Source organism: Spermophilus citellus (genome assembly GCF_964194105.1).
Source record: "Spermophilus citellus genome assembly, chromosome: 6".
NCBI lineage: Eukaryota > Metazoa > Chordata > Mammalia > Rodentia > Sciuridae > Spermophilus > Spermophilus citellus.
In genome coordinates, this window is record NC_138187.1 from 2,384,937 (window position 1) to 2,398,235 (window position 13,299).

The window sequence follows — 13,299 nt, forward strand, 5'->3', positions numbered from 1 at the left end:
TCCCAGGTCATCTTTGTGAGCATCCCACAGCAGATTCCTTGAAGCAGGGCTGCTGGGCCAAGGACCTGCAGGAGGTTCAGGTTGTGGGAGAGTCTGCCAATTATCTCCCCAGGAAGGCACCGAGCACTCATGTTTCTGAAGCTCCTTTGGCCTGGGCAGTTTCTCACCCTCCAGCAGAGAGGCCAGACACCCTCAGGCAAGTCTTTAAACCTCAGTTAAAAGCCTTGGTTTCCTGGTCTGTAAAATCGCAAATCTAGTGTAGCAGACCTAAAGGTGTCTGGAAACCAGTAAGTGCTATTTAAATGTGATGGGCTAAAATTGTCATCAAACTGGGAGGCGCAGCAGCTGGACAACTGCCCACCCCCCCCAACCCCCGGTCAAGCAGAAACCAGAGCCAGGAGCTTCTGCAAAGAAGGGAAGCGGTCTTCCAGGCTGTGTTCCACCCACCCATCAGACCAGTGGTTCTCCCTGGTGAGGAGGGGACATCCAATCACGCATGGAGACACTTTCTATCAACAGAGGTGGTGTTGTGGACATCTCGCCTGTAGAGGGCCAGGAGGACGACCAGCATCCCACCATGCACAGCAGGGAAGAGCTCACCCCAAATGTCAGCCTGGGAGGATGAGACTCCTGATGTAGACCCCCCTCTTATCAGATGACCACCTACAACAGACCTCTTTCAGAGCTGCAGAGCTGGGGCTCAGAGAAGGGAAGGGCTTGCTCCAGGCGCCCCAGGGAGCAGCTGCGGGGTTCCTCTCAGCTTTATCTGACTTTGGAGTCCAGGTCAAGCCCACACCCTGCACTGCCTCTCAGGGAAGAGACTGCTGTGTCCACTGGCAAGATTATCTACAGCAAAGTCCTGAGTTCTGGAAGCGGAGCTGCCCCCACCCACTGGCTTTAAAGGTTTATGACTTTGCACTTGAAATCGTCATCATGGCTTCTCCCCATTAGCTGTGAGCTATTAACTCATTTAACCCTGAGGATGATAACAGAGAGGTGAAAGATTTTCCCAGGACCACACACCATGGGGCAGATTGGAGATCCAAGGACCTATATCCTCATCTCTGGACTTTCACCTTGAACTTGGTTCTCAGCTCTTAGTTGAAGCATGACCACAACCCTTTCCCTTGGGAGCTGGGCAGAGGTAGGGATGAGGAGAGCTGCTACCCCTGACTCTCCCATCGGTAGGAACCAGGTTGCTGCTACCTGGCTGGGTGGTCTGAGAGATCTGCAGACAGTTTCCCCCTTGGTGCCCCTGCAGTGGCGCCCTCCCCAGCACATTGCCACCGATGCGCTCTGCTCTTCTGGGCCAGTTTGGAGCCTGGCAAGCCTGGATTCCACAGAGGGCTCAATGAGACCTTCAGACGGGTGAGCACTGGATGCAGACACCCACGAGGGGCTCCTCCAGGTGCTGGCTGCGGGTGGCTCTGAGTTCCAGTTCTGCCCGTTCCTAGCTGCATGACTTTTACAGATCCTGGGTGCTTCCTCTGACAAGTGGGGACACAGTCCCACTTGAAAAGGTGAGGACTGCAGCTAGCATGGGGACCCTGTGGCCCTGTAGGAGCGGTGGCTGGCTGTCACTTACTGGCTGGGTGACCTTGAACAAGTCTCTTCCTGTCTTTGTGCCTCAGTTTGTCCAACTGTCAGGGGAAGGGTCGGAGTCCTTAATCAGAATCCCTTTTAGGTCTTAGGATGCTAGACTGGCTGTTTGCCTCTCCCTGGGGCCGCTCTTTGGCCTCCAGGAAGCACATTCTCAATACTTCATGTTGTGGTGCCAGCTCCAAAGAATAAGGCAAAACTCATTTGCTTTCCCTCCCTTGCCCAACCAACCTGGTCTACCCGAGAGCTGTCCCCAAGCCCCCCTTAGGTCACAGAATCCTGCCTTAGTCCAGCCTCACCAAAATAGCAAAGCCAATTTTGTCCCTAGCCAAATGTATGGGCCCAGCAGCATCCATCTCTCTTGGCCGAGTGCCCAGGGAATTCCGCTAGGCAATGCCCACAGGAGATCTGAGGGGCAGACCCAGGGAGCAAGTGGGGGTTTCTTGGAAGAGGGCCAGCAGCCCCTCTCTGCCCTGACACCCCTTCTCTCGGAGGGGGAAGGACAGCCTCAGAGGAGGTGTGTATGTGTTGGTAGAGGTGGGGGGCAGGGGGTCCTCTCTGGCCCAGCTGCCTGAGGCCATCTCCATTGTTAGAAGGGTCTCCAGGCCTAGGGTCACAGTGCCCAGGGCTTCAGGTCTTCTCCCGCCCCATGAGTGCGGGAACTGGGGTGGGATTATCAGTGGGGCAGTGAGGTCCGGAAGGAAGAGCTTGAGAGAGGTGGGAGGGTGGGTGTGGGGTCTTAGGGTGGGATTTGGGTGAAAGGGTTAGGAAGAGGTGGAGAATTCAGGGATTGTGGCCAGACCTCGGCCTTGTTCCTGGGTGTGAAAGGCTCTCCTCAAACATCCCCATTCCAGGGGGAAGGGGGACAGCCCCAGGTGCCTTAGTGGAGTGGAGGGGGCAGCTTCCCCTCTCAGGGGTGGGGAAGGGCAGGGAATCATCCATTTCCAGTCTGGTCTCCAGAGTCTGGTTTCTGAGGTGGGGATGCAGGGAGATGCGTATGGGGTTGGAAGGTGACTTGCAGAGTCTCTGTCCCAGGATGTCCTTGTCTATTGAGGGGCTTATCTCCCAGGACCTCCATATTTTCCACGGGTGGGGGAGGGAGAGGACACTGTTACCTACGAGCTAAGAAGACGCTCATCATTGTGAAGGGGATGAGAGGAGAAGGAAGAGATTCAAACTTAGTTTATTTGGGATAGGGAAGGGGCGTCATCTCCAAAGAGGGCTCTGATACCCAGGAGGTTCCTGGATCCCACTTTGTAGGGTTAACCTTCTATTCCAAAGGGTAAATCAGGGAGGGCAATCCTATTTCAGAGCTGGGCCATGAGGAGGGAAAACGGAGCTATTTTGGAAGGAAAGGAAAACGGAGCTATTTTGCTCAGTGGAGGGTGAGAGACCCTTTCTTTCTCCGCGTCCTGGGAGGATGGAGGGCCCGTTTCTGGGAGAAGATGCTCCGTTTTTGCAGTCTGGGCGCAGAGCAGAAGTACCCCATCTCGGCTCTCCTCGCAAGAGCCCGCCCCCCGCGACCAGGCGCCTGGTCCTTACCTCCAGGCCCGGGCTCGAATCCGCTGGGCTCCGACTTACGGGTCCACGATGTGCGCTCCGGCTGCGCCTAGTGTCTGCTCGGCTTCCCCCAGCAACTCGCCCGGCTCCCAGGCTCCGCCGAGCCGCCGCGGCCAATCAGCGCTGCCGGCCCTGGCCCTCGCTCGCGCCGCAGCCAATGGGCGCGCCCGCCACGGGCCACCGCCCCCGGGGGGGAGGAGGAAGGCGGGGCGGGGGCAGAGTCCGGCCTCCGCGGGTGGAGGAGGCTGGGGCTCCGGCGGGAGGCACCAGGGGTCCCGGAGGAGGGAGCGCGAGGGCCGGGAGTGGGACTGGGACTGGAGAAGAGACGGCCATCAAGTTGGATGGGGAGGGGATCTGAGGTTGGTTTAAGGGAGGGGGCGGCTCTGGAGGTTGATTTAACTGGATCTTAATTACCACCCCTCGCCCTCCTGCTTTAGACCTTCCCGCGGTGGCCGAGTTTAGTTGCCCCAGCCCCACTTCGTGCCTCGAATCTGGTGTCGAGTGTCCTGGAGTCCCAGTCAGAAGGTGCCATATGAAATGGGGTGGGGGGAGCTTCGGGCCTCCCCAGGATCACGGCTGCGGCGCTCTCCCGGGCCTCCCAGATGCGCTCTCCACCGTCTGGCCATCGGATCAGGAAGACCAGTAGTTTGTGCAAGGCAGGGCAACACGAGAGCCCTGGACTAGGAGTCAGACCACCGTTCCTCCTGCAAGATCCAGGGCAGGTCACTTCGCTGCCCTGATCCTCAATGGACGGTATGATTGCACCTCCTTTATGGGTGTAAAAGAGACCCAGGTGTCTTGAAGATGCTTTCATACAATTAAAATTGCGCGTGAAAACTAGGTAATACTACCGTGGGGATGACCGATAACCCCCTAACGTTCTAAAGGTCACAGTCATTCAGTGGTAAAATCAAAGACACAAAAATTGCCCATCAGCACAACCTACAGTCAAGTGCTCATAATGAATGGCTGAATGGAGATGCCAGACCTTCAAGGGCCAAGGAAGAATACAGCTCGGCTCTTGCCACTCCACCTTACGGCAAGTGACTGTTTCTCTGGTTGGCTGGGGTCTGGCAGATCCTTCTTGCTGTCCAGGAATCTAGGTGGCTTTATATCTGATTAGACAAGAAGGGTTGTATCCTAGGAATAAAGGAGTTAAGATGAATTCAAGTTAAGTCAACTTCTAGATAAATTCACAAACCACCAAACAACCACCTCCTAGGGTGACCCATGATTGTAGGAACCCCAAAGAAATAATAAATAAGGATAATTCAAAAGGACAGAAAACTTCATGGACCCTCGGTCTGTTGAAAGAGAGAGGGCTTTGCTCATCTCTCTGGCATGTTAATCCTGTCACCTTGCTTGAAGAACTTAAAGGACTTGAAGAAGGGGGCAGGTATTGAAATCTAGCAAGTTTTCCTTAAAACCTAAGCCACACAGAGGCCTCCCTTTACTGGCCAAAGACCTGCCCAAAGAAATCAAATGGTCGGCAAACACGGGAGAAAACGCTTTGTCAAGGAGAGTCAAGTTAAAACAAAGAGATGGAACTTTTTCATCTACAAAAATTGCCTTGTTACTATAATTGCTATTGTTTGTGGAGGTTTCAAGAAATTGCAGTTTCATAGATTATTGATGGCAGTATGTATGATCACTGTCTTTCTGGAGAGAAACTGGGCGTTCCTATTTTTAAAAAACTCCTAAACATGGGCTTACCCTTTGACCTGGCTGCCAAACCTTGTTGATTTACCTCAAAACAATGAAGGGTGCAAAGGTTTGAGGATAAAGTGCTTTTGTGCCCTTGTGTCTATTAGAATCCCAAACTGGAAACAAATGTGCAGCGGGAACCCAGAGGGGAAATCCGTTGCATGAAATCGAACACTACACACAGGCGCTGAGACATGAGTAGTCCAGAATGTCACTCTAACATAGCAGGTGAACACAGGTACTCAGAAAAGCAGTGCATTTGGTATTGTCCTATTTTTTATTAAATCTACCTAAGTTGATATAAACAGATCAGCGCTGTCTAGTAGAACCTTCTAGGATGGTAGAAATGTTCTGTTCTGGGATATCCAACCTGGGAGCCACCGTCACACGTAGGCACTGAGTGCTTGAAATGAATAGTGGACCTAGAAACTAAATCCTTAATTGTTTCTGATTTTAATGGTCACATATGAAGTGGCTAGGTAAGGAACAGGTAAGGAACAGGGTTAGACTAGTGAGAACCTACGTACCCATTGGAAGTAGTGATCTCTGTGTTCAAATTAGGAGTGATTCTAATTTTATTTTAATTAATTAATTTGCAATTTACAGATTTCTTTTGAGTGATTTTTGTTTTCAGTGCTGGGGATTGAACCCAGGGCCCCATATATGTCAGGCCATTGTTCTTCCACTGAACCACATCCCTCGCCTACAATTTATAAATGATCTCTAATTGCTCTGTAATGAATATCTATTATTCCTGTACTAAGAAAAAAAAAATTAAGCCTAAGTTTGGCAAACTATTAACTCATACAAACAATAGCAAAGGCAGCCTGACACATTTGTTTCTGTGTGAACCATGAGCTAAGAATGTTTTTTTTTTTACATTTAAAATGGTTGGAAAAAAAAACAATCAAAGACCTAAATTCTTTGAAATGAATGAAATTTATTGGAAATACAATAAGTGTGCATATAAATAAAGTTTTATTGGAACACAGCGGTCGGATTCATTTCTGCATCGGCCAAGGCACTGCAACGGCAGAGCAGAGCAGCTGCCATAGGCCCCTTTGGAAGTCTGCCTCCTCCTGAGCTACGGCCATCAAAGGAGCGTGCAGCTGTCTCCTCTGGTCATTCTCCCACCCAACCGTGTCCTGAGCGCCACTGTGGGTCAGGCCTGGTTCAGGACTTCCAGTGGGGGCCGGGAGGGAGCTGCTGTTTCTGGGTAAAGAGGCCCGGGAGAGGGATCTTTGCAGCAGGTGCTTTGCAAGCTGAGTCTCTAATAGCTTCCCTGTGACACTGTGAAGAAAACTGTCAGCAGGCGGGGAAGCCCTTGCACACCAGCCAGCTTGCATTTCTCCAGAACAGTGGCTTTAACTTCCAGGGGGGCTGGGAGTGTTTTCCAGAGGAGGCCAAGGGGGGGCGGTGAGACCTCACTCACAGTCGGGGATGAAGCTCCTTCTGGAGGGCTCCCACTGCACACCTCAGAGGGGACGTCAGACAAAGGCGGTGGGCGGTGAGGCTCAAGGGAAGCCAGCCGTCTGAACAGGAATGACCCTTAGAGACCAGCAGCTCCCGTACAGGAAAGAAAACCAAGGATCAGAGAGGAGGAAGAAGTTGTCCAGAGCCACATTAGCATGTCCATCTGATTTCCTGGGCCTGGGGGCGGGGGGATGGAAAGGGGACCAGCTTGGGAGTCAAATCTGATATTGAATTCCAGTCCCACCTCTCAGCTCTCGTGGCCATTGGACAAGACGTGTGCTGCCTCTCAGGCTTGTGTTCTTACCTCTAACTGGCCAATCAACGGACCCACCATGATTTCCACGTGTAGAGGAATGAAGTCAGACCCTTACCTCACACCATACACAGAAATCAACTTGCAATGGGTCAAAGACCTAAATATAAGACCTAAAAGTATAAAATTCTTAGAAGAAAACATTAGGGTGAATCTTCATGACTTTGGATTTGGTTTCTTAAATATGACACCAAGAACACAAGCATCAGGAGAAAGTATGGACAAATTAGAATTCATCAAAATTAAAAATGTGTGCATCAAGGGGCGCTATGAAGAGAGGGAAAAGGTGACACACAGAAAGGGAGAAAGTTCTTGCAAACCATCCCTGTTAAGAGTCTAGAACACAGATGCGCTTACAGCTTCAGAGCAAAAAGACGATCCCATTCTAAAGTGGGGAAAGGATCCGAACAGACGTTTCTCCAGAGATACACAAAGGGCGACGAACACGTGAAAACATCACTAATCACCAGAGAAATGCAAATCAAGACTGCAATGAGTTGCCCCTTCATAGTCACTAGGATGGCCAGAGTCAAAAAGCAGAAAATCCCAGGTGCATTTGACCCATCTCTCCCACTCCTCGGTTTATACCCAGAGGACTTAAAAACAGCATAGTACAGTGACACAGCCACATCAATGTTTATAGCAGGTCATTCACAACAGCTAAACTGTGGAACCAACCTAGGTGGTCTTCAGCAGATGAATGGATACAGAAAGTGTGGTGTATATATATACAATGGAATATTACTCAGCCAGAAGGAAGAATGAAATTATGGCATTTACCTGTAGATGGGGGGAGTTGGAGAATACCTTGCTAAGTGAAATAAGCCAATCCCCCAAAACAAAGGCCAAATGTTCTGATATACGGATGCTGACTCACAATGGGGGGTAGGGGTAGGGGAGGCTTGTTGAGAGCCACAGCCGAGTTGGGATGGTGCCTAGCATTTTGCCAGTACTTTTGAGTTCTCGAGGAGTTCCCGTTGAGTTCCGGTTGAGCTCTCGTGGGGATTCCTGGAGAGTTCGTGTTGGTTGGTGAAGTTTCCGTGGAGGGAGTTCCTGGAGGAGCCGCGTGGGTGGCGTTCGGGAGAGTTCCAGGGGAGTGTGCGTGGAATGCTGTGGGAGTTCGGAAATAAAGTTTGTTCCTGCTTGAGTGGCTCGTGATTTGTGCCCAGCCAGACTGCGGCAGAGGCTCACCAGACTGAACATGGGGGAGTGGGGAAAGGGAGGGAGATGGGAATGGGAAAACAGTGGAATGAGTGGGACGTAACTTTCCTATGATCATCTGTGAATACACGACCATTGTAACCCCACACCATGGACAATCAAAAGAACAGGAATTTCCTCCATGAATGTATGATATGTCCAAATACATTCTGCTGTCATATATGACCAAAAAGAACAAATAAAAAGTTTTAAAAAAAATGGTGAGGATGTGGAGATGCTGGAATTTCCACACATTGCTGAGAATGGAGTGGAGGGATACAAATAGTGCCACTATTGTCAAACACAGTGTGACAGTTCCTCAGTAAGTTAAACGTAGGATTACACCATCATCCACAATCCCATTCCTAGGCACTTACCCCAAAGGAGTGAAACCAGGTGTTCCAATGAAAACTTGTACTTGATGTTCACAGCAGCACTCTACGTAACTGTCTCAAGGTGGAGATGACCCAATATCCAGCTGATGAGTAGATACGTAGATCATGGTCTACCCCTACCACAGAATATTATGCAGCCATGAAAAGGAATGCAACATGGAAGAATCTTGAAAACAAAGTCTCCATTTATATGAAACACCCCAAACAGGAAAATCCACAGAAACAGAAAGCAGATTAGCAGTTGCCAGAGGATAGGGTTGGTGGGTAATGGGAATGCCAGCTTAATGCTTATGGGTCTGTTGGGGTGGTGAAAAAGTCCTGGACTTAGGTGGTGGCAAAGGTTGTACAACATTGTGAATGCACCAATGACACTCAATTGTACACTTTTAAGTGCATAAAATGTTAAATTTGTGTTGTGCTTTAATACCATAAAAAACAAACAAACAAACAAAACCAGAAAAGAAAGACCTGTTCCAGTGGTCACTAGGCAAAGGAGAGCCGTCCACTCCTGGCCCCTGGTGGACATCCCTGCACTGGCAGCTGATGCTTCTGCTGGTTCTGCCTGCTTCCCCGCTTGGTGGAGGGGGAGGACCACAGCGCACGCACTCACTCGCATAGTAATCTCCCATTCGTTCATCTCGTCAGCCAAGGTGCACCCAGCACCTACTGGGTGCGGGGGGCTGAGCTGCTGTGGGCATCAGGGACTCGGGGTCCTGCCAGGGGGTCCCATTCAGAGGCTGAAGACGGTCTAGGAAGAGGCGAGCGGGAAGCTCAGAGGCTGGTTTCTGACAGCTCTTGGAAGGAAAGGAAGGGGTCGTGCCTGGGATGGGAGGGCCATCCGTTGTGATGTCGTGATGCCGTGATGTCGTGACGTCGTGACGTCGTGATGGTCGGGGCTCCTCGTTTTCTCCGAGGCCTGAAGGAGGCTAAGAGGAGGCTTCTCTAGCCCTGGGCTGCCTGGACCCCATCACAAGGAACAGCCTGGGGACTGAGCCATGCCCTGCGGAAGCTGCATGGCTTCTGACGGGACCGTGACAGCTTTCCTCCACGGTCACCATGAGCCCCAGGACCTTTGGAGCTGCCAGCTGGACAGAGACACAACTGCACAGTCCCTTCCCCTCGCCCCAGCTCAGGGCACGTGGAATGACAGGGCCACCGGGTCATCCCCTCTTCCTAACTTGTCACCAGGGGCAGAAAACGGAAGGACAGCCCTGAAGGGGACCCCACTCTAACTGCCGGTGGCGCTGAGGCTGAGGCTGCAATGACACTGAGTTCAGAGTTCTAAGACCTGGGCGGAGGTCACAGCTTGGACCCCTTCCTCCTGTGGCCACAGGTGCCCTGCGTATTCCCCCTGATTCTTGTCGACACAGATGTCCCCGACTCACGTTGACTCAACTCACAGACTCTCATTTGATGATGGAATCAAAGCCCGTAGGCATTCAGCAGGCACTGACCTTTGAATTCTGACCTTTGGGGGGTGGGGCTCACATGGTACAATACCCTTGAGGTGCCGGGCAGCAGCAGAGAGCCACAGCACCCAGCCAGGAACTGATGACCCGTCGCGGGGGCAGCCCTGTCATGCGGCCAATTAACCTGAGTTCCATGCCACGTTCTCCAGGCCTGGTGTGCCCTTGGCTGTGGGCGTCAGTGGTGCGCACCCAAGTCACCATCTGCTGTTCACCTGCAGCTGAGTGTCCGACACTTGACTATAAAACAGGCTCGTGTTGGATGACCTTGCCCACCTGCAGGCTGATGTCCGAGTGTGAGCTTGGCGGGGCGAATTACTGTCACTCGAGCTACGTTCACCTCACCATGGGCTCATCGTGGCCAAGCACCTCCACTGGGATTGGAGGGACATCTGTTGGCCTGGAGCGCCACAGGGTGAGCTGGAGTGTGGCTGAGGCCGGGGTCGGCTCAGTGGCACGGTGCTTGCTGAACATGCGCGAGGCCCTGGGCTCCATCCCCAGAGGGGAAAAGTAGAAAGAAAAAATCCACCATCTTCACCGCTCGAGAAAACAGCTGACCTGCATGTCCCTCCTGAGGCCCTCCTGACAGTGTCCAGCATGCAGCAGGTGCTCTGCTGATACTTAACCATTTCCCTGCCTGCCTCCTCTCGCCCCTCCTTGGGGTGCTCTTGGTCCCCAGGGAGCTCTCCAGTCACTCCCTCTGAACTCCCAGAGGAGAAAACCCAGACAGAGGGGACCCTTCCCCCCAGGCCCAGTAAACCCAATGTCCTTCCTCTCCTTGTCCTCTCTGCAGACGATGGCAGACAAAAACCGAGGGACAGTGGTTATGTCCTCAGCTCCGGAGTTAGAGCTGCAGACAGCTCATATCTGGGCTGTGACAGTGAAGCCTTGTATGGCTTTACACAGATTCTCTGTGACCGAGTCCCGGTTCCTCACCTACAGAACGGGGTGATGGTATCATGCCTGTGGGACAGGCCCTCACCGGGGCTCCAGGGCGCAGTGGTCCGAGTTCACGCTCGCAGTGTGAGTGGTTGACCCCATGAATGTGCTAATGGTACGCACCCCATCGTGACCATCAGTCTCGCCGTTTGGGCTCCTCAGGAAACAGATGACCAGAGAAGAGGATTTGAGTGTTTTTTTGGGGAGGTGACACCAGGAGACACTTGTGAGTAGATAATAAACTTCGGGCTTCCTAGCCCAGGACGGTGGTGGGCAGCTGCAGCTCCGTCCCCTTCCACCCCGGGGAAGCCGGGAATGGTACAGAAGGCTCTCTTCAGGGTCATCCCCCAAGGAGCGGTGATCCGGGTGTTTAGACACCAGCGTCGGCCAGCCATTGGTCCCCAGCTGCTGGCCCAGGTGCCCACTCTCCAGCAAGTCTAACCTGTTCCTCTCAGGTTGAGTGGCTCAGGTGACAGAGGCTCTGGCTGCGTCTGAGAGCGAGTGTGGGAAGGCGGGTGAGCGTGCAGGGAATCAGGAGCCTGGGCAGGCCGGGTCTCTTTCTCCTCCTCCGTCACGGTGACTGTTGTCCACCACCGTCGTCATCACGGTCGTCATTGCCCCTGGTGGCTGCGAGGGCTTTAGATGCCTCCCTACGGGGCCTGCGCAGTCCGTGTCCACTCGGTCACACCACTTACCAACTTCCTGATTCAGCCTTTCCGCCACTAGATCTCCAGTGGATCCAGGTCCTCATGTATTCATCCACTTTCTGGCTCGTTCTTTCTACGGGGCGGAATTCTGGCAGGGCTCCCCTGTGTGCAGGACAGGCTCTTCAGTCACCAGGGGTGACTCCACCTGGCCAGGCAGCTCCCTGGGGACAGGCCCCAGCTGCAACTCACCGCCCCAGGCCTGGTATTTCGAGTGGCACCGGGCACACAGCAGGGCTCAGGACGCACTTGGCTCAGGTGGAGAAAATGACAAGAGGAGGATTTTTGTTTGCTTTTTCTTTTCTGAACCGAGCACAAGGACCCAGGGGCTGTGGACCATGGGTGCTGACGCAGCTGGCGTTTCCAGGGCCTTCCTGTGGGAAAGCCTCGGCGGACGGGAATCTCGGAGGTCGGGCACGCCAGGTGTGGAGGGTGTGCCGTGCTCGCTCTCCTCCTGCACCCAGAGGGTCCCAGGCTTTGGGCCGCTCCCAGGGGCAGGTCCCGTGTGGCTTCACCAGGGCTGCAGGCCAGCGCTGCTGTGGCCTCCCCTCTGTCTGACTCTCCCTGAGCCTCGGCTTCTGAACAGGGTGATGGTTTCTCCGGCTGGTGCTGAGCAGAGGAAGCGATCAAAGCTGCTTCAGATGTACCCAGAGGAAGGAGAAGACACCCTGCTCCATGCCTCTGTCCTATGTCCCTGAGGGACTCAGGAGCCTGACCTCTGCCATCGTGGGTGCCCGTGACTGTAGGCTGGGCCTTGGCCCCACTCAAGTCTGTGATGGAGCACAGAGGGCTGAGTGGGCATGCTGTGTGGACCAGTAGGGATGGGGACCCTCAGGGACCACAGTGGAGACAGTTGGTCTGTGCTCCTGTTCCCTCCTCTGGGACCCTCGGTTTCCTTGACCTTAAAGAAGCTGCTGCCCTGAGGTGGGTCTACCAGCAAGCAGGTACGGCGGGCCAGCCGGGGGTCTCCTGAGCACCTGGCTGCACCCTGGCTCCTGACAAGGACCGTGGTGTGAGAGCCTTGTCATGTGACCACACGCTGGAGCACTGTATGAGAGGAGAGGGCTGCTGTCAGCTGGGGACCTCCAGCCTGGTGGGTTTTGGTCTTCACCCTGTGGTGTGGCAGGAAGGTGCTCCACGCTTGTGGGTGGAGTGACGACTTATCCTCCTGGGCCTGGGAGGATCATGCAGCCCCACACCTAACAGCACAGAGGTGGAGAAAGCCTGCCCTTGTGGGATCCTCCAGTCGGACCAATAAAACCCCGAGAGGCCCCAATTCACCCCGTGTGTGTTCAGCAGGTCGGGACCTCTCTGAGCCTCAGTGTCTTCATCGGTAGAAGCGGGGTAAGAATAACAGTACCCAGCCTGTGGGTCATGGGGGTTGGAGACGCTGCGTGACGCCGGCCAGCTGCAACAGTCAGTCTATAAGCATGGCCGGAAACACAGAGGGGGAGGACACCCCCTTCCCCCATTTCTTGATTTCAGTTCTGAACTCGTCCCCACGGGCTCCCCTCCCACCAGAACCTCCAGGTGTGTGTTGTCATAGAAACCTTTCAGGCCGAGTGCACTTAAGAGCTCGGCTGATTGTTTTTTCTCCCCAAAATAACCCACCTGTCAGTCAAGCAGCGCTCAGGTGACGTGGTGAGACAAGTGACATTGTCTCACCATCCTTAACTGCTGAGGGAGGAACCTACTTGAGGAATTTCCATCCCTCCTGAGGCCGGCAGTTAGGAGCAGCGTGACAGATAATAGTAATGATGGCAGTGACCACGGCCACCGTTTCTTGAACTTCCCCGGCCGGGCCGTGTGCTGGGCGTCTCACACGCACCGCCAAGTGCCACCTGGAGAAGTGAGCACTAGTCCCGTGCCGTCGCACAGGCTGGGCATGGAGGCTCGGGAGGCCCAGGGTCAGGCTGGTGTGGGTTCAGAGGCCAGGCGCCGTCTGT

At 53.7% G+C, this 13,299-nt stretch overlaps 1 protein-coding gene across 3 annotated transcripts in view; it reads right to left on the minus strand.

The window, feature by feature from the left end:
- ABAT (4-aminobutyrate aminotransferase) overlaps nucleotides 1-3,279 on the minus strand; it is an 84,170-nt gene extending 80,891 nt beyond the window's left edge. For 2 of the 3 annotated variants that reach the window (XM_081299597.1, XM_081299601.1), the window contains exon 1: nucleotides 3,142-3,279. The gene's annotated coding sequence lies outside the window, so the exon portion shown is untranslated. Of the gene's footprint in view, nucleotides 1-1,585; nucleotides 1,641-3,141 lie in introns of all 3 variants that reach the window. The other variant, XM_081299598.1, reaches the window with a different exon arrangement.
- Nucleotides 3,280-13,299: the final 10,020 nt, after the last annotated feature.